A 25,263-nucleotide genomic window follows, 5' to 3' on the forward strand; every position below is an offset into this window, starting at 1 on the left:
AAGGGAATAGATTATTTTGACACTTATTCGCCTGTAACAAGAATAACATCCATTAGAATGTTGATTGCTATAGCGGCTTTATACAATCTTGAAATACATCAAATGGATGTTAAGACTGCATTTTTAAATGGAGATCTTAATGAATAAATCTAAATGGAACAACCAGAAGGTTTTGTAGTTCCAGGGCAAGAAAAGAAAGTGTGCAAGCTTGTAAAATCTCTTTATGGTTTAAAGCAAGCTCCAAAACAATGGCATGAAAAATTTGACAATGTGATGATGTCAAATGGATTCAAAATAAATGAATGTGACAAATGTGTTTATGTGAAAGACACAAAAAAAGGGTTATGTCATTGTTTGCCTATATGTAGATGATATGCTTATTATTGGTAGTAATAATGAAAGTATAAAAACTACCAAGAAAATGTTGAACACTAAGTTTGACATGAAAGACATGGGGATAGCAGATGTAATTTTAGGAATTAAAATTATTAAAACATCTGATGGATATGTTTTGTCTCAAGGTCATTATGTGGAAAAAATCGTTGAGAAATTTAATAAACATGATGATCGTCTTTCAAAAACCCCTGTGGATGCTAGTCTTCATTTAATGAAGAACAGGGGTGAAGGTGTATCACAACTAGAGTACTCCCGAATAATTGGAAGTTTAATGTACCTTATGAATTGCACATGTCCTGACATAGCATATGCTGTCAGTAAATTGAGCAGGTACACAAGTAATCCAGGGAAAGATCATTGGACAGCCATAATAAGAGTACTTAGATATCTAAGATATACTTGTAATTATGGATTGAACTATACAAGATATCCAGCAGTACTGGAAGGGTACAACGACGCTAATTGGATATCAAACACTAAAGACTCTAAGTCTACTAGTGGCTATGTCTTTACCTTGGGAAGTGCAACAGTCTCTTGGAAATCATCCAAACAGACGTGCATTGCTAGGTCCACAATGGAATCCGAGTTTATTGCATTGGATAAAGCAGGAGAAGAAGCATAATGGCTTCGACATTTCTTGGAAGATATTTCAATGTGGCCCAAACCTGTGCTCGCAATTTGCATTCATTGCGATAGCCAAACAGCTATGGCTAGCGCACAAAATAATATGTATAACGGTAAGTCTCGTCATATACGTCGTAGACATAATACCGTTAAACAACTGCTCTCAAATGGAATTATTTCCATTGAATATATAAGGTCAAGAGATAACATTGCGGATTCGTTAACAAAAGGTTTGACTAGAGAGCAAGTTATGAGATCATCGAGGGGAATGGGATTAAAGCCTACCAATTAAGAACCGACTTAATGGCAACCCAACCTAGCTGACTGGAGATCCCAAGATCTAGGTTCAAAGGGACAACCGAATTAAGTATGATTCCTGACCATCACTAAAGAGAAAATCTCTTACCCATTTCTATGATAACAAGTGATGTCTGTAGCGAGAATTAGGATAAGTTTTACTTTTAACGAAGTTCATATCTTGGAAAACCAAGTAGGGTATAGCAGAATACTCTTAATGAGCATCACCTCTATGAGTGTGAATTGGGCCGATTCTATGAGAATGCTAAGGCTACATTCTTTAGAGCACTCATGAAAACCAGGTATTGCCTAGGGCCAAAACGGGCACAACCGAAAGAACCAAGTTGTGTATGAAAACAAAACTGTGTGAAAGTTGTTGTCTCGGTTTACACTAACGGCAGAATAGTTCAAGACATCATGTTCACTGATCAGCCAGTAAACCCGATAGTTTTTCACAAAGGAGGGTTCAAGGCCACAAGCTACCTATCCTATGCAGGATGTTTTCAGTTTTGTATTTTCTCAGGTTGCATGTTGTTGCATTTCCTTTTCGTCAATTTCATTCATGTGGGGGATTGTTGGAAAAATGGTTTAAATTCTGTTGTTTCGGAAACTTTATGCTAATTATTATATAGGACCCACAAGTCATTTATTGAGGGTTCGAGTAGCAATGTATTCGTTCTATATGGTGGACAAGATTATATAATTAGTGAGTCAAAACCATTTATAGGTGAATGGTAAATTGACTTCTAAAGTGAGGTTTATGAACATTAGACATGTTGTGGAAATTCTCAAAATGGTGTTGCATAATTTTGTTCCACATTCTTGTTCTACACAGGAAAATTATGAACATTTTGGAGAAGATATATAAGGTCCTAGATAAGTTGGGTTTGGGTCAAGCCCATTACTTATTTTCTTGGGCCAAAAATTTTGAATTGTTATTAGTTCGTTTGCTTGGAAAGTTTGAATTTTATATTCAAATTTGCAACAGACATCAACGAACAAATTTCAAAGTGCACAGACGTGTCTTTCCGAAACAGGTTTTCATTGCCTTTATTAAGGCAGTCCTCCGTCCTTTTTATTTCCAAGAAAGAAAACATTTTTTCCAAATCTTCATTTTCCTTCTCTATTCATCTTGCATATTCCATTTTTAGAGTTTAAGTTTGAGAGAGTATAAAGCACATATTCTGGTTCGCTGTACACATAGAGTTAGTGCAAATTCTGTGTGTGGTGATTGTTGTATCCTGGAGACAGGACGCCCATTGATCTCGTGCACCAGTGGAGAGGGCGTAATTCTGTCTTAAAGACACAGTGTCCATACACTGGCCTCAATCACATTTTCATACCATTGTTTAATCTGCTATAAAGTTGTAAGTTTTTTTTTATTTGTTTTATTCATTCGTATGTAAATTCGCATGTAATTAATTTACTGAAATTATTCTCCAACACAACTGAAATAGAAGTTGCAATCCAATTCAACTGTCATGTAAACGTAAGTTGCACTAACATTGTTATTGGATCAAATCTGTAACACCTTGATTTTTTTCAAGCCATAAGAATATACTATCCCTTATTAATTTTACTCCATTTCATATTAAACATTTATATAAGATAAAGACATGAATGGAATACCTCAAGTAATGATTAACTGCTTCTCTTTCTCCTTAAACTTCTCCAAAAGATTTTATGTTCATCTTACAATGACATTGTTCTCAAAATATAACTATATGACATTAGTAGTTCAAAAAGCTAGAGAGAGAAAAGAACAAATATAGTACACTAATGGCTTACACCTTTTTAAGATGATGGTCTTGATTACACAAAATAGGAATACTATCTGGATGATTTAACTTGAAGCTGTATCACATATAGCATAACAAAAGAGCGTTCGTGCCACCAAAATGTCCCATCTTCAACTCAACGGGGTGGGACTCCATTATCTTGACTTGAAATTGTTATTTTGATAAGAATGAGCAAATCTTGACCTGAAATTGTTATTTTGATAAGAATGAGCAAAATAGCCCAGTAGAAATATATTTAACGGAGAATATGAACATTTGATATAAGCATGATCGTGTTCATGCAATGTAATGACAAAATCCATCCTTTTCTTTTTACAAATAAAATGATGTTCATGTACTTTTACTCAAAATCAACCAACATCAAGTACTGGGTAGTAAATGTGCACTAGAAAACTCAAAGAAAGAGCCAAATACATATAGATAGGATTTATTTATCAAAAATAGTCTCACATTTACCAAATCAATAAGGAAGGGCATTTAGGAGCTTAAAATCAATAATTTCCCCACATTCTCTGGCATCAATCTCGAAAGCGCAATTGGTCACCTAGAAAACATCTTATTGACATTTTTTCGGCATCAAGCCTGAGACAAGGCAATTGGACACCTTGACTCTCCGCAGGGGTACCAACACAATACTCAATACATTTGAAAAGCTGACTCTCTACCCGGTTTACTAAGCCATTTACCCCATTTCCAATGTCTCAGCATCCATGTGAATAAAATAAGATGAGTTCAAAACTATGAGATGCAGTGCGATACAATGTATGAGTTTGTAAAATATCATAATTTAGTTAAGGTTTCAATTAACTTTATAATAAATAATATTTTAAATCCATAGAGGAAGTGAATCACCACAAAACTACAAATAGTTTCCACAACAACCCATCATTTCAACAACATTCCCAAGAATTCATATATTTCTCAAGATTCCCAAGCATATCCACTAAACATTGACTTAATATTATTAATTTGTTCCCCAATCTCTTCTTTATAACCAAAATCACAAATTAGGGTTTTAACAAATTTGGGGATTCCCCTTATTTCCTTCATAAATCAAGAACCCTCAAGGAAATAGCTATTTTTACACGAGCATTCAAAACATTTAAACTATTTGAGGGAAACTCCATTTTCAAACGCTAACACCCTTTTTAATCAAAGCCAATCACCTCACACATCAATACTTCTAAGAGATTACTACATACTCACATCAAAATGTAAAAATACTAAGTTAAAGGTATTCCTACCTCAAGGAAGAGATAAAAGAGTTGAAGGCCCAAAAGTTGATGGTGACGAAATCACAATCCACTTACACCCAAACGTAGCTCTTGACGTGCTCTACCTTTTATTCTCAAGAACTAGGGGTAAATTTCACCTCTAGGTAGATGAAACCCAAGCTTAAAGCTCTCAACAATGAAGGAAAGTGAGAGAGAGAGAGAGAGAGAGAGAGAGAGAGAGAGAAAGATAATGGAGAGAGAAAAGAGTGAGCAAAAGTATGGAAAATGAGAGAGTGGGAGGAAACGAGAGAGAAAGAGAGAGAGAGAGTGTGTGTGTGTGTGTATGTGTGTGTCTATTTATAGTAGAGGGATAAAATAGATTGTGGGGTCACTACAACAATTTACACTTTTAGCAATCAAATTTGGTGACTAAAACAAATTTAGTCACCAAAAGTGTAACAATAGGCGACTAAAAAAATGATTGGTCAGCCTTAACTTAGGTTTTGGGCTACTAAATTTTTTTAGTCGTGGTATATTAATTTTTGCCGACTAAAAAAAATTTAGTTGCCAAAAAAGTGTAACAATAGGCGACAAAAAAAAAAAATATTGGCCGGTATTAGTTTAGGGTTTAGGCTACTAAATATTTTTTTAGTCGAGATATATTAATTTTTCCCAACCAAATAATAATTTAGTCACCAAATAATTAAAATAATTTCATGCAAGTTTAATTTAGTCTTCGGTGACCAAAAAATTGGTCACTAAATATGTATTTTCAATGACCAAAAACAAATAGTCAGCAATGGCATTACATTTCTGGTGACCAAAATTCTTTTTGTCGGTGTTAGTTCATATTTTTGCTACTAAAATAATTTTAGTCGCCAATGTGTATAAAATTTTAGTGGGAAATATTTCATATTGGCACCCAAGTTTTTGCCCAAATCTCTTAGTCTTCACACGGTTCTTTCCTCTCTTGCTCTCTCCCTCTCCCTTTCCCTCTCTCTCGTTCTCTCTATCTCTCTCACAGAGAATCAATCACCATTGCCCCTCATCTCACTGTCGCACACGACCATAACATTTGTTAATCTTCCACCATTGAACATCGCCACTGCAATTTATCATTGCCTCACCTCCCATCAACATTTAGGTTATTCTTTGTTCTTTTCTCTTTCTCTCTCTCTCCCTTCTTCTATTTCCCCATTTCACTCTAGCTTTAGGGGTTTTTTTTTTTTTTTTGATGCTGTAGGATTTTTATTTTTGTGTTTTGATGAGTTTTGATTTTTGTTCTAGATTTAGAGTTTTTTGAACTGATTATCGAGTAAATAGGTCTCTTTGCTTCAAATCTATTTTCAAGTATTTTAACTGAAAAGTTTGATATTGATTCTTTTGCTTTTCTGTTTTTTCTTTTCATATTTTTTTTGGGGGGTTAATTTGTACAATTTGATACACCACTCAAGCTTGTTTGGGGGAAATTTCTAAATGAGGTTATCTTGGTTGTTTCTTCTACACACGATAATTGACTTCTACCTAAAGCTTTGATGATTACATTAATGGAGAGATAGTTGAAAATGTAGAAGATATATTCATTTATGTGTTTGTGTGTAACACATGCATTTAGTACTAATATATAGAGTTTTTTTTTTTCTTTCCATCTAACAGAAAAATAAATAAAGAAATTGGATTTAGCAAAAGGCACTAACAAAACAAAAGGAAACAATTAAAACCTAATCAACTTTAGCTAATCTATCCAGCAATGGACCAGCTTTCATAATATATCTATGACAAAATATTGTTGATGTTATCCCAGGTAGGCAATCTAAGAGGGGTGAATTGAGTTTTTAAATAAATTGTCAAATTAAAAATTAACCCAAATAAATAAATATGCTCAACAATATAAAATAGAGTAATGAAATTAAATGAGCAAAGGGAAGATAAATCAAACACAACAATTTATAATGGTTCAGCATGCCGGGCCTACGTCTATTCCCCAAGTATCCTCCTCGGTAATTTCTCCACTATTTTTCAAATAGCAATACACCACTAGCTTCACGGATGCTAGTGAACCTTTACAACAAGTGACTAATCACGATCATTCTGACTAGTTTAGAATCCGGTGCCTAGTCACACATCACCATGTGATTTTATCCCAAAAATCACTTACAAAAATTCTCTCTTTTTACAAGAATAATATGAATAAGGGATAGAAAATCCTTTCACAATTTTGCTCAAACTCTTAACAAATTTTCTCACAGAAAATATAACTCAATGAAGCACAATACAATATTTGACAATATCACAAAATTTCTCTTCTTCACTTCTACTTTTTCTCCAACCAAAATACTTCTTATATAGCCAAAACATGTATCTGTTGGAGGAGGGGAGGCGCTCCTTTTCTGACTTTGGAGATGTTGCAGCTCGGGCACACTAACACGTGGAGCACGGGCACCAATCATTTTCAAATATGGCAGGCGGAGGGATTGAAAATATAGACAACAGTCACTTTTGATAAATAGTAATTCAATTTTTTTCAATCATTTCTCGTAAAAAATAAAGAGTGCACAGTAACTTGCATAGTAACTTTTCTATTAAAATATTTAATTGCACATTAACTTCCCTTTTAAAATCTTTATAATTATTGTAAAGATTTTAGATACTCTCCAATAAAAATAACAAATCATCTCATGTGAGTATATCAAATTTTGTCAAAAGAAAACAACTCACCAATATCACATTTGTCAAAAGAATACAACCAATCAATATCAATTTGTCACAAGATGAATAGTGACCAACCGCATTTTTCAAAACATGAATAGTAAAATTCATAAAATATTTTTGTAAAATCAGATCTTGCACAATAATTTCGATTTAAATAATATTTATAACAAATACATCATACAATATATATTTTAACAGAGAATATTTTGTGTCAAAGAATATAAAAATATGTATATTAAAAAATCGCAATTTATCCCATAATATTTCAGACATCATCAAAATTAAACCACTGGATTAACAATTGATTTTCAAGAAGTTATCACTCTGTCCTATCATGTTACTGACTATGACAAATTGAATCCCTGCATTACTGTCACGACCCGAACCCGCCCCCATGGATTAAGGACGTAACCGGCCAGTAATCCTAAGATCACCTACGGCCTCAAACCAAAACAGACTTAACACATCAGAGTAAAGGGGACCAAAGGGAAGCCAAATTTAAAACTTTGTCCATAGAGCTGTGCTTACATGGCACATCAAAACAAACCATACATATGTACGTTAATAACTCACAACAAAAAGTGTAATGACATAAGATTCTATACAGACAGGATCATCTAAACTAAGTCAACCCATGAAAACTATACACAGACGTATTCAAAACTTCGCCGACCTGACAAAATGTAAATATATAACAAAAGGGCGAAGACGGGTCTCATGCGTGAGACACAAGGGCTGACTCTCTCAAAACCTTAGTTGCTCCATACAGACTTCACTGAGGCTGGGTCTGGACTTCTCTTGGCTCACCTACAAACACATGAATGAGCGTGAGCGAAAGCCCAGTGAATAATATCAAATCAGATACAGGAGTTACATAACAATGTAGAATAACATGTTCCAAACGGCCTTAGGCCCAATTCCTATTTCTATTTAACAGATATATAACCATACGAAATTCAAATCAAGTGACTGTAGCTCCAAACATTCTGGCCTTTGGCCCATTCAGATTTCCATTCATGTCAAAACGGCCTTCGGCCCGTTCATTTACGTCAAAACGGCCTTCGGCCCATTCATTTCTATCAAAATGGCCTTCGGCCCATTCGTTTACGTCAAAACGGCCTTCGGCCCATACATTCATGTCAAAACGGCCTTCGGTCCACTCATTCATGTCAAACGACCTTAGGTCCATTCATATATGTCGAAACGACCTTCGGTCCACTCATTTCTATCAAAACGACCTTCGGTCCATTCATATATGTCAAAACGACCTTCGGTCCACTCATTTCTATCAAAACGACCTTCGGTCCATTCATTTCTATCAAAACGACCTTCGGTCCATTCATATATGTCAAAACGACCTTTGGTCCACTCATTTCTATCAAAACGACCTTCGGTCCATACATATATGTCAAAACGGCCTTTAGCCTACTCGTTCATGTCAAACGACCTTCGGCTCCTTTGGCCTACTCGTTCATGTCAAACGACATTCGGCCTACTCATTCATGTCAAAACGGCCTTTGGCCTACTCATTCATGTCAAAACGACCTTTGGTCCATTCAAAACGACCTTTGGTCCATTCATGTTCATCAAAACGACCTTGGGTCCATTTATGCTTATTGAAACGACCTTGGGTCCATTCATGCATTCATATCAGACTTACGTCCACAATCCCACAACCCCAATCAGCAATTCATAAAGCTTAAAAGGGAGTAAACAATTGGACATTCACAAGCATTCAGATATCGATATTACTCACCGTGAACGGTTTGTGGATTTGCCCTGGAACTTGACCCTACACATTTCATGAGCACAAAAGGGTCACTAACAGCTCAATCCGTTCTTTAATTCACATATTCCTCTTTAGGCTTTATTATTATCTCATTAACTCATTTACAATGCTTAACATATGCCTAAGAGTGCTTGGAAGTGAAAGAGAACGGAAAACAGAACACAAAGTGCAAAAACAGAATTTCAGAAAATAGGGTCCCCGCTCGAGCGTGGACTTCCCCGCTCGAGCGGACGCTTAAGTCTGCGAAAGTACTGGTTGCCTTCTATTCCAGCTCGAGCGTGCGCTCGGCCGCTCGAGCGGACCGCCTGTCTACATAGCTCCCCGCTCGAGCGTAAACTTCCCCGCTCGAGCGGGAACCATGTCTGCAGAAAATGCTGGGAGCTCGATTTCTCAGCTCGAGCGTCACTTCACCCGCTCGAGCGGACGTCGAAAATCTGGGAATCCCAGGTTGAGTTCTTGAGCTCCATTCCGACTTTTAACCAACAAATCATGCATGTTGGAGCTCAAATATCACATATAAGTATACTAACAAGGTATAAACACCAAAACACCTTATTATGGAGCTCAATTTCAAGGATTAAACACTTGCATGTCTCAAATTGACACCAAACTCAATTCTATCATACATATTCATGCATTCAAAGCTCTCATCTTCAATTATTCAGGCATGCATGCCCATTTGACTTCATATTCACTTCAAATAATGTAATTAGTGCTCATTCCCATAAAATTTAACAAAGACATGCTTGCATGTGGGATTACACTACCAATCTTTCACAATTTCCCAAATTACATGCTAGATTTTGTGATTCCATAGTAATTCTTTACATGCAAGCACATATCAAGCCTCAATTTCAATAAAACCAACTCAAATCATGCTCTTGATCACAAACAACCCTTGAACACACAAGATTACACATTAAACTCATGAATTCAAGAATCAATGCTTACCTAGGGGCTCAATTCTTCCAATTTATGGTCAATTCTTGAGTTAAATCTTCAAATTCCCAAGCTAGAGCCAAAAATTGCTCAAGTCTCTTCCCTTCTCTCTCTATAGCCGGCCTCTCTCTCACTCTCAATTGTCTAACTCAGATTTTGAGTTCTAAGAGAGCTAAATGAGAGTGCAATACAAATATACAACAAGCCCCACTAACAAATATTTTAATATAAAATAATGGGGTACTTAATTTATCAATTTAATCAGTTTAAATTGACCAGAACCAATTTTCAATTAAATTTCACCGTAGGCTCTAAAAATTATGCCAAACACGATGGCGTAATCAATTTCGGGTTCTGTGGCCGATAAGGCCTTCAATTATATTTCCAAAGCCGATAAATCAAACAGATATTCCTACGGTGAACAGATAACAATTCAAAACCACATAATGGCACACAAAACCATAACAAACGCATAATCGTATACACATTAAGGACCAATTAGCATATTACGGAACAGGGGTATTACAATTACATTGCAGGATTTCCTTCATCACTATTTCTTTATTAGCTTTAATTGACTTTTAACTTTTTTTACATGGGTTATTATATCACATGAAGCATTTACTAATAATCAGTTAGTATGATGTTTAATAATCTCTATACTTCTCCAAGTTTACTTCATTTTTTCTTCAAGGAGATTTTTACTTCATTGATCTTCTCAGATATGATACTAGTTTACTGCAAGGATCGGGCCAACTTAAACTTTTAATTATATTAATAGAGACCTAGAAAAGTTTATTTAATCATAACTAGAACTCAAGTCCAATTTTTTGGCTAGTTGGCTTAGAAAGGGAGCATAAAGACCTCTAGCTATCTTCAAAGAATTGGCATTCTAAGTGGTGAAGCTAATGAAAATTGCATTCTCTGTAATGAAGAGCTGGAAGACTTAAACCATGTGTTGCTCTTTTGTTTTTTTATCTGGAAGGTTTGGTCTCATATTATCAGATGGTAAGGCTTGCAGTGGGTATTACCTGGCTCTGTGAATTGCTTCCTACAGCGGTGGGCTAGTATTAAATTTTAAAAATAGGATGATATAATCAAAAAGGCCATTCCTTTGGCTATGTTCTAGTCCATTTGGAAACAGAGGAATAATTGAGTATTTAAGGGGTTACACCCAGATATAGGGGAGTTGTGTGAGACTATTAAATTGAGGATTGTAATGCGGATCAAATTATCTTGCCCCTCCTTGGATTTGTCAGTTAATGATATTATTTTCAACTTGCAACAAGTCAAAGTTTGCATTAGGGGGATTGGTTAGCAGACCTGGAGTCTTTTGTCTCTTTAATTTGTTTAGTGGATTTAAATTGATATAGTTTATAATGTCCGTAATGGCTCAAGCTAAAATAGCTTGATACAAAACAACTAAAAACATTACATACTCTTTGCTAGAAATGAGTCTCATCAAAAACATAATATGATGGGTATGTCTAATATATCTCCTGTTACGTGGTACTTACTAGGTTTATTTCTGGTCAGGGACGGAACTAGGAGAAGACTACGGGGGGCCACGGCCCCCCTGTTTCTGGGAAAAATACGATTTGTCATGACATTTAAAAAATATATATATCTAATTTTACACATAAAATGGCCTCCCAGTATAAAAAATACATATCTCACTCTTTTTATTTTGCACCAATTTTTTTTTCATCCTATTACAAATTGCTTTTATGGTATTTGAATTTTTATTTTATTTATGTGTATAGATATAATTTATATATCATATTGTACATACATGTGTGCTTATGTATATGGTGAAAATTTTTATGTGTCTTTTAGACCTTCCGACGATGAAATCCTAGTTCCGTCCCTTTTTCTGGTGGTAGCGGTAGTGGTAGCGGTAGTGGTAGGGGTGGCGGCGGCGGTGGTGGTGGTGGTGGTGAGTTTATAAAAATGTTTATTGATATTATGTTTAGTATTTATAAATTCAATCAAAATTAAGTAAGCTTTATATGACTTAGAATTTTCTTAAATTTTAGCCTACATTTTAAGAGGCACTTAAATTTTTAAGTGATATCAATTATGATTATCAAACGTACTTATTTAAGAGATTTAGTCAAAAAAGGGCGTTGGGAAGGCGAAAATGCAAAACCGCCCTCGAACCACTCTATGGATGTAACCAATAGCTTCCTTGTGACAAATAGGACATGTGGAGACAACTGACATGTAATTAGCATACGTATGTTGGGAGTTAGAGTCGAAATCATCTTAAACTTAGTCGAAAAAAGGCATTTAGAGGGCGAAGATGCAAAACTGCCCCCAAACGAATATAGATGTCACAAACAGCTTCCTCATGAAAAATAGAATCTGTGGGGCTAGACAACATGTAATTAGCACACATAGGTTGGGAGTTAGAGTCAAAAGCATCTTAAACTTAGTCGAGAAAGGGTGCTCGGAGGGTGAAAATGTAAAACAGCCCCCTAACCACTCTTTAGATGTCACGAAAAACTTCCTCATAATAAATAGGACTTATGGAGAGATATGGCATATAGTTAGCGCACTTAGGTTGGGTGTTAGAATCGAAAATGCCTTAAACTTAGTCGAAAAAGGGCGTTTGGCGGGGGCGAAAATGCAAAACAGACCTTGAACCACTCTATGGATGTCACGAGGAGCTTCCTCATGACAAATAGGACCTGTAGGGACAGACAACATGTAATTAGCACATGTAAGTTGGGAGTTAGAGTCGAAAACGCCTTAAATTTAGTCGAAAAATGGCATTCAGGGAATGAAAATGCAAAATAGCTCTCAAACCACTCTATGGATATCATGAGCAGTTTCCGTATGACAAATAGGACCTGTGAGGACAAACGTTATATAATTAGCGCATGTAGGTTGGGAGTTAGAGTTGAAAATGCTTTAAACTTAGTTGAAAAATGGCATTCAGGGGACAAATATGCAAAACAGCTCTCGAACCACGCTATGGATATCATAGGCAGCTTCCTTATGATAAATAGGACCTGTGGGGACAAACAACAAGTAGTTAGCACACTTAGGTTGGAAGTTAGAGTCGAGAACGCTTGAAACTTAGTTGAGAAAGGGCATTCAGAGGGTGAAAATACAAAACAGCCCCTAAACCACTCTATGGATGTCACGAGCAGCTTCCTCGTGATAAATAGAACTTGTGGGGAACATATGGCATGTAGTTAGCACACCTAAGTTGGGAGTTAGAGTCGAAAACACCTAAAACTAAGTCGAACATATTTAGATAATTAATTATGTCACATGTACTATTAATTATAGATAACTAATTTCTGAGTCTTCAAACATATTTTGTCACTGCTCTTAGTGTTAAATTTTACGAGTGATTACTATTATTCACATGCATTGTGCTGCTTGAGTCTATTGTAGTAATTCTACTAATATTTTCTATGGTAATAAGTGATGGCGCTTGTTTTCATGCATCTGCTATTTTAAAAAAGAAGGCATACAAAATGTCATCTTTTCAGTTAATACTTCAATCATGTCTAAGAGTATAATGGAAAAAGCATTGAAGAAGATGAACAATTTAATTCACTCTCTGATCTTTTTGCCTCAGTATCAAGTTTTGCATGCATTTTTGGTACTAATGGGTGCAAATTATTATTATTATTATTATTATTATTATTATTATTATTATTATTATTATATTTTTATTTTTTGTAGATGTATTTTGGCATGGACTTGTGGATATTCTATTTTTGTGTACAGAGTACAATTTACACTTTTGTATAATTTTGCTATTTTGTCGTCCTCTACTTTTGTGTGGATTGGTATTGGTAATTTGTACCACGCCAAATGGCCATTTGGCTTGGTAGTGAATATTTTTTATTTTTTATTTTGTATACAAAGGACATGATTTTCGTATGATTCTCTGTTTTGCATAGAATTATTATTTTAGGTTGGAATATATTTAACTTGTATGGAATTTGTTATTAAAAGTTATTCCTTTTGGGATGGTTGGAAGTAAAATGGATGCAAATTGCGGAATGGTTGATAGTATATATATTGTTTTATTTATATACATGGTATAGATTGCACAGAATACATACAGGTTGTGGACAAATTAGAAAAATATATATATATATAATTATGTTTTTGGCGACTAAACAATTGGTAGCCAAAAATGAAGTAAATATTTTTAGCAACAAAATAGTTTGTAGTTGAAAAAAAAAATGAAAAAAAAGATTTTTGGCGACAAAATATTTAGTAGCCATAAAATAAATAATAAAAAAAAAAGCAAACTTTAGCTGACTAAGACTTTAGTAGCTAAAAATAAAAATAAAAAAATGAAAAAAAAAATTGGCGACTAAAACTTTAGAGAAAAAAAAAAATCAGACTTTAGGCGGCTAAATTTTTAGTAGCTAAAAAAAATTACACTTTAGGCGACGAAAACATTTAGCAGCTAAAAAAAATAAGATGAATATAAAAAACTTTTTGGCGACTAAATAAATTAGTCATCCTAAATAATTTCAGTTTTTGGCGACTAAATATTTTAGTTGTTGAAAATGCAATATTAATGTTTTTTGAAATCTTTTGGCGACTAAAAAATTAGTCACTAATTGAGGACTTTTGGCGACTAAACTTTTTTTAGCCGCCAAATACCTTTCTCGACAATTATTCAACAACTAAATTGGCGACCAAAAAATTTAGTCGCTAAAAAGTTTCAGTGACTAAAAAGTGACTTTTGGCGACTAAAATTAATTGCCAAAAGTGTCATTTCTTGTAGTAGGTCTAAGAATATACCAAATATAAAGTCAAAAGTTTTGAAAATGTAGGGCCTAAACGTGGCTGGAAGTTTTTGTCTTTTTGTCAAGTGTTGACATCATGAAGATAGGTGTCGACACCCACATATAAAGCAAAGAATGGAGAAGTTCAAAACATGTAGGTGTCGACCTTAGATTGCCCGATGTCGACCCCCAAGAGCATATTGCACCTGTTCTTATTTCCAACCCGACGGTGTTGACACCCAGATAGGGTGGTGTTGACTCTAAAAAGCACAATGTAACAAAAGAAAAATCAGGGATGTAGGTGTCGATCCTAGGAAGTTTAGATGTCAACACTAAGAAGGAATGCAAGTGTCGACACCTAGAACAAAATTCCAAGGTTTTATAACACATTTTTGACAGTTCTAAACAAGATTAAACATTCTAAATCAAGTATTGATCGGATTTCTCACCCAACTAACATTGATATACACTAACCAAGGAATTTCAATAACAAAAATAATGGAATCAATTGTATCCCAAAGAATTATAATTCACAAGTGTTACAAAATCAATATTACAACATCACTAAATTTGAAAAGGATTCACCTACATTAACGCTCATGTAAGAGCTAGCCCATAGAAAATGGCTCCCTTCGAACTGATCTAAATGGTATGGAATGGAGCCATTCTCTGGTTTGCATTTATTTCACATCCCGTCAAAGCGAACAAAAGCACACCCACGTACACATGAAAGAGAAAAATAATTACATACAGATTTACATGGTTTGACCTGAATTGCCTATATCTAAGAGAGAGAGAGAGAGAGCTTCCACTATGAATAAATTAGAGAATACATGTGAGATGATCAAAATACTCAAAACCCACACCACTAACCGAACCCCATGCTCAAGGAAAGTTGAGTCCTTGCTCACCTCGTTACTCACAATATTTTTGTCTTAACCATTACATCTCTATTTTTTCTCTCACTATTCTCTCAATCTCTCAACTCTCTTTTCGAGAAACCCAATAGTCTACATGACTATTTATAATAGTCTACTTATGAAAATTCTAATTCCATACAATTAGGTAAATCAAATCGTACACATATTAGGTTTTGTAGTAAATTTCGAACTCTACTATTCTAATCCAAATACATATATAATGAGATCTACTTTTATCACTTGGGCAGACTAATCCTAACATATCTTTCCTCCTCTGGTCTCCCATGTTGGACTTGGAATGAGCCCATGGGCCTCTAATATGCTGATTTGGATTGTTTCCTTGTATCCTGATCTGATTTGGGTTGGAAAGTCTCTGTAGGCCCGTATCAATTCATATGGGCCTGTGCAGTACCAATTCCTCATTTAGGCCTGCCAAAGTTGGCCCCATCCCCAACAGAACAGAAAATAATCTCAAAACTAATTTTGACCGTCCAATTCGGACACTTTTAAGTTCATTTTCACCGTCCGATTATTTCTCTCACAATCCCCGGTGTTCAATCCCAAAACCAGCAAATTAGGGTTTGCGAGGCACAAACCAAAGCCTTCCATTGTCGAATTCTTCAATTCAGCATCCGAAAATGGCAGCTCAGACGAGCAAGAAGAGAAAGGTCAGTTCTCCAATCACAAATGACAATCAATTCATATAATGTGTATATATATATATATATATATATATGTGTGTGTGTGTGTGTGTGTATATAGTTATAGATAAGATTTGAATTTGTTACAGTTCGTAGCTGATGGAGTGTTCTTTGCGGAGCTGAATGAGGTATCGACGAGAGAGCTAGCAGAGGATGGGTACTCCGGAGTCACTCCGTTGCGCACTGAGATAATCATTAGAGCCACTCGAACTCAGAACGTTCTCGGGAATTTGATTCCCTCTAATTTTTAGGGTTTTTTATTTTTATTTGTAGATGATTCACAATAGTCCTCTAATTGCTGTAGAGTCATAGAATTATATATTTTTTTAATATCTGAATTGATTTGGGGCTGGTTTTATGAAAGAAGGGAAGGAGGATCAGAGAGCTGACATCGGTTGTACGGAAACGCTTCTAGTTTCCGGAAGCCAATGGAGTTGTACGCCGAGAAAGTCAATAGCAGGGACTTTGTGCTATTGCTCAGGCTGAGTCTCTCCGATACAAGCTCCTCCGAGCCCTCGCAGTTCGGAGGTATGTGCATTAATTTCATTTGATCATCATTATCTGATCTTAGGGAAACACTATGATATGTATAAGTAAAGAAAAAAATGACATGATTTCAAACTTTTGATTCCAAACCAGACCAAACCAGACCAAGCTTTTAAGTCTCATCAAATGGGGTCGGGTACATGAATCATTCTTCTTCACGCGGCCCTATCAAAGACCATTTCATTAGTCAAATTAAGTAGATTCATATCTCTATTTAAAACGTTAGTCAACGTTAATCTAGGCCTACCTCGTCCCCTAACACTTCCATCTACCGTTACAGTATCGCATCTCTTCACTACTGCCTCTGTTCGTCTCCGTTGAATATGACCAAATTATCTCAAACGATTCTCTCTCAACTTATCTTCTATCAGTGCTACTCCTATCCATTCCCGAATACACTCATTTCTAATCCTGTCTTGTCTTGCCTAGTCTTACCACACATCCACCTTGGCATCCTCATCTCAGCCACACTCATCTTATCTACATATTATTCTTTGGTTGCCCAATACTTCGTCCCATACAACATAGCTGGTCTAATAGCCGTTCTATAAAACATACCTTTTAGTCTAGTGGGTATTCGTTTATCGCACAATACCCCAGACGCACTTCTCCACTTACACCATCCCGCCTTAATCCTATGGGCCACATCTGCATTAATCTCTCCCGCTGTTGTGATAATCGACCCTAGATAACGAAAATGTTCACTCTTAGGCAATTCTTGGTTCTCAATCTTCACTTCTCCTCTGCTTTCATTGTTACTGTTATTAAATTTACACTCCATGTATTCTGTCTTAGTTCTGCTTATCCGAAATCCTTTAGATTCAAGAGTTTTTCTCCAAATCTCTAACTTTGTGTTAACTCCTTCTCTAGTCTCATCCATTAGCACAATATCGTCTGCAAAAAGCATGCACCATGGCACGTCATCCTGAATATTTATTGTCAACTCGTCCATAACTAAAGCAAAAAGATAAGGACTTAAGGTAGATCCTTGGTGTAACCCTAAAGTGATAGGAATTCATTTGTCTCTCCAGCTGGCGATCTAATAGTGGTCATCACCCCTTCATACATGTCCCTAATCACGTCAATGTAACCTTTTGTCACTCCTTTCTTCTCTAACACCCACCATATTATATCCCGGAGCACTCTGTCATATGCTTTCTCAAGGTCGATAAACACCATATGAATGTCTCTTTTCTTTTCTTTATACTTTTCTATTACTCTCCTTAACAGATAGATCGCTTCCATTGTTGACCTACCAAGCATAAACCCAAATTGATTTTCTGACACCTCTGTTATATCTCGCAATTGGCGTTCCATCACCCTCTTCCACACTTTCATTATATGACACTTTAGCTTGATTCCTTTATAGTTGTTACAATTCTGGACATCACCTTTATTCTTATAGATTGGCACTAAAATACTCTTCCTCCACTCATCTGGCATGTTCCTAGTCAACAAAATTTTGCTAAACAACCTAGTCAACCAACTAACTCCCTTTTTACCCAAACACTTCCAAGCTTCAATAGGGATATCATCGGGTCTTAAAGTCTTATTTGATTTCATCTTCTTAAGTGCAGTTTCCACTTCAAAGTTCCTAATCCTGCGATAGAACCTATAGTCTTGGTTTATCGTATTACTGGCTATTTCTTCCCTTATTGTCGTACCTCCATGTTCCTCATTTAATAGTTTCTCAAAATAATTATTCCATCTTTCCTTAATCTCATCATCCTTCACCAATACCTTAGAATCCTCACTCTTGATGCACTTTACTTGATTAAAATCTCTTGTTTTCCTCTCCCGTATCTTAGCAAGTTTGTATACCCTCTTCTCTCCCTCCTTACTATCTAGTCTAGTATATAGGTCATCATATACTTTCAATTTGGTCTCTCTCACTACTTTCTTGACCTCCTTATTAGCCAATCTATAGCTCTTAAGGTTTTTCTCAGTTCTATCCTTCTGCTACTTTTTAAAGCACTCTTTTTTTGCCTTAATTACCGCTTAAACCTCTTCCCTCCACCACCAAGTTTCCTTAGAGCTGGGTCCCGTTCCTTTCAACTCTCCAAGCACTTCCCTTGAGATTCTCCTCATACAATTAGCCATCGAGTTCCACATAGTGTTAGCATCACCTTCTAAGTCTCAAGGACCTTCCTTATCCATTCAATTCTTAAATATTTTTAGTTTATCCCCTTTTAGGTCCCACCATCTCGTCCTACGACGCCCACCATCCTTCTTAGCTTGGTATTGCCCTCTAAAATATAAATCTAGTACCAAAATTCTATGTTGAGAGACCAGACTCTCTCCAGGAATCACCTTACAATCATTGCATTTTAGGCGGTCCACTTTTCTTACTAAGAAGTAATCTATTTGACTCTTAACTAATCCACTCTTAAAGGTTATCAAATGCTCCTCCCTCTTATTATACATAGTATTGGCCACCACCAGGTCAGAAGCCAACGCAAAATCTAAGATACTTTCTCCAGCCTCATTTCTGTCACCAAAACCGTACTCACCATGCACCCTTTCATAACTTAGTTTATCTATGCCCGCATGGCCATTAAAATCTCCACCTATAACTAGGTTTTCTCCTACGGGTATCTCCTGTAAGATCTCATCCATTTGCTCCCAAAAATCCCTCTTAGTCTGATCATCTAACCCTACTTGAGGGGCGTATGCGCTAATAATGCTCACTATATTCGCTCCAATAACTAGTTTAACTAGCATAATCCTATCTCCTTTCCTGGTGACCGCCACTACACTTTCCACAAGACCTTTAGCAATTATGATTCCTACCCCATTCCTGCGTCTATCCTTACCACTATAATATAGTTTAAAACCGGTATTCTCAATTTCTCTAGCTTTCTCTCCCGTCCACTTAGTTTCTTGTATGCAAGCTATACTAACTCTCCTCCTAATCATAACATCTACCAATTCTATCATCTTACCAGTTAAGGTTCCTATGTTCCAAGTGGCTACCCTAAACCTATAGTCTTGGACTAGCTTCTTTACCCACGCTCGTCCAAAAAAGTGCGAAAACTTTTGCCTATTTTTCATCGCACCCAGGCGTCGATGCGGCGCCCCTTGCTCACTTTTCGAAAGAAGAAAATTAGTCATTATTAAAGGAAAAAAAAATAGCTTAACTAAAATAATATCATAACGAAAGAAGAAAATTAGTCATTGTTAAAGAAAAAAAAATAGCTTAACTAGGGATGCATATGGTACATCTTTTCAAAGGCATGTATATTAGAATTTCCCTTGATCTTATTGTCACTATGTAAATGCAATGTGGTTTGTGTCATATATATATGCTTAGTTTCATTAAAATAGTGGAGCTAGATTTTTTTGTGATTGGCTTCTGTAAATACTAAATGGTGTAAGGCCATTTCCAACCCGCCCGTAAAGTTTCACCCAAAATTGAGTAAAAGCTTTATTTGATATGAATTACACCAATCGACAAACTCAATTTAAAAAAAAAGAAGGTTTACTAATGGCAAAGTGGTAAATTTGAGAGGCACAAAATAATCTTGCAAATTTGAGTAAATATTTGAGTCTTCCTTAATTTGGGTCAAGGAGTGGAGACTCTTTTGTGTGGTTTTCACCCAAATTTAAATTTGATATAGGTTTTAGTCGTGGAGATTCCCTAGGGCCATCTTCAGCGTTTACTCAAATTTGAGTAAAAGGTTTACTTGATATGAACCCTTTCAATGGACAAACTCAAATTTAAACATAAATTTGAGTAAAAGCTTCACTAATGGTAGAGTGGTAAATTTGAATGCCACAAAAATAGTCTTGAAAATTTGAGTAAACATTTGATTCTCCCTTATTTAGGTAAAAATTTGAGTAAAACTCAATTTGCTATAAGTTTAATTCAAGGAGTGTAGAATCTTGTGAATGAATTTTTATTCAAATTTAAATTTGAAATTGGTTTGAGTCAATGATTGGAGATGCGTTAGGGTGTATATATCATTTTACATGTAAGTATGCACCTGGTTATTGCTAATTTGCCACATAATAATTTGGTCATAATGGATTTCCTCTGCTGTGCCCTATTGTACAGGGCAACAAGTGATTCATCATCTTGCTTGTTTATGTAGCTCTAGGAGTAAAATGTTTTATTTTCTGATTTTAGATTTATTGTCTGCATAGTAGAAGCAAATGGAGAACAATTAGTACTTACTTGATGAGTTTATTATTCGTTTTGAAAGAATCGCTTGCTATAATGATTGGGAATTAAATATTCTATTTGTATGTCATCTACAAAGCAGCTTGGTTTTTTTTCTTTACCAACTCTGTTTCTGATGATGACTACATTAATTATGTTCCTCCGTGCCATCATCCTCTTGAAATGTACTGGTTTTCATGCAGTAACCTTAGAGAGGCACATGCCACAGGAAAACAATGCTGTCTCCTTCTGATTTTGTCAGTTTACAGGCTATCTGACTCTGTTTAGATCTTTTTCTTTTTTTTTTTCCCACTTGTCTTTTCATTTGAATATATATATATATATATATATATTTTCATCTTATCAAGATTTATAGGGCAAATAGTTTATTTATCTACCATTTTTGTGTCTGAAACATCAACCATGCTTCTCTATGGTGAGGCTTGTAGGTGAATTGTACGACTTAGTTTTTTGATGGGACTGCCAGGGGCATCTTTAATTTCTGCATCATATGATCAAATTAAAGATAGTCTCTCTGTTTTAACCTATGAGCCTTGTATTGTATATAGCTCCTCATTTGTATATCATGTTATGAAAAAATCCAGTCTGTGTGAAACTCTCGTGTCAAATTTAGGAATTTAGAAGGCTAGATTCCACCATTGGTACAAAAAATTTTGGATTTTGTTAATGTTAAATGCTCGTGGCAGAAGTTGCATTTTACACCAACAGCCTTCAATTCTCGTTTTAGTCTATGTAGCACCGACACCTCATTTTAGTCGGACACTCCACGTGGTTTGTCAATATCTTTAATTATTATTTTTTTGTGGAACACTTTGGGGAGCCGTCTTAGACACGACTTAGGACACCTTTGTGAGTTTTTTTTTTTTTTTTTTTTTTTTAATTTTAGAAAGCCGATTTGGAATCAAAGTAAAAGATATGAAATCAAAGAGGAAAGTAACAAAAATAAAAATACACCCACTTATACATTGATTCCTCTATAAATTTATATTCATAGACATAGCTAATAAAAAATGTAAATTTTTTTTTGCAATATTGTTGCCATGTCTGTATCTAGGGATGTAATGTAAGAAAAATCGAAAAAATCATTTGAACCGGACGGGACCCGCTATATTTGGTTTGTTTTTTTAATAAGAATTAGTCTGTGCGATTTTTTAGTTTTATTTTTTTTGATTTTCGGTTTGGTATTGGTTCAAGTACCTTGTGCATTGAATTAAACTGAAATTGACCGCTTCAACATATATTGTATTTCTATAATATATATCTATATATGATATCTAATAATATAATGCCATTAATAAGTATAATAAATTATGAACCTTAATTTATTTATCTTATCATCCTTATAACCTAAATTAGTAAACCCTGATTATATATAATCTTAACTCTAACTCACTATTTTTTAAGCCTTAGCATTTATTAATTTTTTTGTTTGTATTTTTGTTAATCTAGAAATTGGAAAGTATTTACTAAATGGATGGATTGGATATGTTTAAAATGATGGACAAATGACTAATTCAATGTTTTACATAGATTAGTGACTATACTATAGTTTTAAAAAATTGGCTCAAATTTAAAAGGTCCTAAATTGATCAAACAATACTGAACCGAACCATTTCAATTGGTTTAGCTTAATGGGAGAAGCAGTTTGTATCGGTACTCAAAATAATAAAACCGACATTATTGGTTGAGTGGAAAGTTTCACTTAAATACTAACCGTACCGAACTGATTACATCTTTATCCATATCCTTGTTTTTTTTTTTTTTTTTTTTTTAAATTGCAGTATCCTGTGTTCGTACCTGTGTACATGAGAGCATCTGTGCCTATGTCTATACTTCTTAGATTTTGCTTCAAACTCAACAATCTATATGTAGTGGTTTTGTACTTGCTAACTCTTATGCTGCCTTCCCAAACTTTGACTCCGATTCTAGCTCTCGACTTGGAAAGTATGACACTGTCTCTGCTTATGTGTATATATATTTTTAGTTTTTTTTTTTTAGTCTTTTTGTTTTTGCTCTGAATTTTGTTTTGTTTTGTTTTTTTTCCCAGTTCATATTTTGGAACATTTTGAGATCTTTTATATATATATATATATAGATTTGTACTCATTCACCTGTTTTGCATTAATTTCTCATATTGCATTGGTTGTTTGCCACTTACAGAGTTATGCTCCTTGTTTTTCAAACCCTTAATGTTGTATTCTTGTGGCATAAATGCTCCGGGATTAATGAGCCTGACGGCTCTTTCCTACCTCAGGGCCTGCTATGGTGTTTTGAGATTTATTATGGAAAGTGGGGCAAAGGGATGCGAGGTACATTCACAGACTAACCTTTTGCCTTTAGTATTCAATTATTGATGATTTAATTTGCTTTTAAATGTGAATCTAATAGAGGTTAGTTTTCAGGTGATTGTTAGCGGAAAGCTAAGAGCACAGCATGCCAAATCCATGAAGTTTAAGGATGGATACATGATCTCTTCTGGTCAGCCAGTTAATGAATATATTGATTCAGCTGTCAGACATGTTCTTCTGAGACAGGTTTGTGTCTAATTTGCTTGAACACCCACAACAACAATAATTGGTTAATTACTATGAAGCACAAATACTCCAAAAAAGGTACATGTTCATATCTGATACTTATGAGATATGGATATGCTTTTACAACTGGATATGTATCGGATATGTTTGAAGAGTATCCAAAAAATATTTTTTGTTATTCAATTTTGAATACGTCTCAAATAAGGATGGATACGAGAAAGATGCGAAGGGGTCAAAACATAATTTTTGAAAGATTTTAAATATGAAACTCTAAAATTATAAAGTTTAATGCAAGTAACAAAATGCCAAAATATGCTAACAAAGAAAAAAGGAGGAACCCTAGCTTCTGTAGAGAATGAAATGAAGAAACGATGCAACACCATCGACCTTGGTAGGTCAGTCCTCTCCCCTTCTCTTTTTCTTTGTATCTTTATCTTCACCAAAATACCCCTCTTATCTCTCTCTCTTTCTCATAGATGAAGAGAAACAACTGGGAGTTGACATTGAAGATTCATAACTTCTAACAGAACTTGTTTTATTTGCTTGCTTTGTTTTTGGCATGTATTGAATTAATGATATTAACTAAATGAATAAACTCTTGTTTTTTGTTTTATTTTTCTGTACAAATGTATTCCCATCGTATCTGTATCATACTTTTTTAAGGTTTTGTACGTAGTATCTATATCCTGTATCCGTATTTGTATCCATGCTTCCTAGGTTAATTACCTATAGTGCCACATCTTCAGGCCAACTTTCTATACACCTGATTATCTTTCGATAGACTTTCTTTGAAAAAAAATTAAATTTCAAAGTGTCCTCCGATCATGTTCTTCTCCGTCATGCAGGGGGTACTTGGAATCAAGGTCAAGATAATGTTCGATTGGGATCCCAAGGGCAAGCAGGGTCTGGTAACACCACTTCCAGATCTCGTCACAATCCATACTCCAAAAGAGGAAGAGGAACACATCAGGCCGGCAATTATGCCAACTGAGATCAAGTCCCCCATGGCTTAAACCATTAGTACCAGCTGTTATTTGGTTTAGTTTCCTTCGAATCCATTTAGAAATTTTATTTTTTCAATATCTGAGTTAATAATGTTAGTCTCTCATTGATGGCTTGGGTAAACCATAAAAGAGGATGATGCTGGAGCATCGACCTACTTGCAATTTTGTTCTCTCTAGCAATTCAAAAGTTTTGTTCTAAGGGATGGTCTTTTCTATGAGGTTCTAACTTTGATATTGTATTGGAGATTGTTAGATTGGGGCTTCTAAGTTGATTTTATATGCTATGACATTCATTTTTGTTTTAACTAATTTCTTTTCTTTTTTCTTTTTTTTAAATATCTAGTATAAATGAATCTAGAAAATAAAAATATTTTGATTTTCAATTTAAAAAAAAAAATTTAAAAACAAAAATAACTCAACAAGATAACTCAATTTATAAATGGCCGCAAAAGAACGTTCAACCAAGCTTCTACATTTGCCTTCCCCATTACCATAAGAAGCAAGAGCATGTTTGGATGCTTTGCAATAGGCTCGGGAGCACAAAGTATCATGTCTCTTCGTATTTATAAATTGTCAAGTTTTGATTGAAATTTTGAAGGGCAAGTGCAAGTAGATTGAAATGTTAGTGTTCACGAATATGAAAGTTTATAGTATGTTTTTTTAATTTTCTAGTTATATCTAAAGTTCATAGATTTGTAATTAAATCAACTCATGAGCTAAGTGTGTAAATAATTTTCTATCTAGTATTATATTTGCTTTTTGTAATTTTCAAAAATAAAAAATAAAAAAAGTTTAAGCTTCTACAATAAAGTCACATAATTTTAGATACAATTTCATTCCAAAAT

At 34.9% G+C, this 25,263-nt stretch overlaps 2 pseudogenes across 1 annotated transcript; both read left to right on the plus strand.

The window, feature by feature from the left end:
- The first annotated feature begins 451 nt into the window (after nucleotides 1-451).
- Nucleotides 452-1,018, plus strand: LOC145805532 (secreted RxLR effector protein 161 pseudogene; annotated as a pseudogene).
- Nucleotides 1,019-15,947: 14,929 nt separating this feature from the next.
- On the plus strand, nucleotides 15,948-24,723 carry LOC114276656 (small ribosomal subunit protein uS3x-like; annotated as a pseudogene). Its single transcript, XR_014349202.1, has 6 exons — nucleotides 15,948-16,121; nucleotides 16,244-16,379; nucleotides 16,514-16,682; nucleotides 23,135-23,189; nucleotides 23,283-23,414; nucleotides 24,260-24,723. The product of XR_014349202.1 is annotated as a small ribosomal subunit protein uS3x-like (transcript).
- Nucleotides 24,724-25,263: the final 540 nt, after the last annotated feature.

The sequence above is a fragment of the Camellia sinensis genome, chromosome 13 (genome assembly GCF_055761805.1).
Source record: "Camellia sinensis isolate YWXY chromosome 13, ASM5576180v1, whole genome shotgun sequence".
In the NCBI taxonomy this organism is placed as follows: domain Eukaryota; kingdom Viridiplantae; phylum Streptophyta; class Magnoliopsida; order Ericales; family Theaceae; genus Camellia; species Camellia sinensis.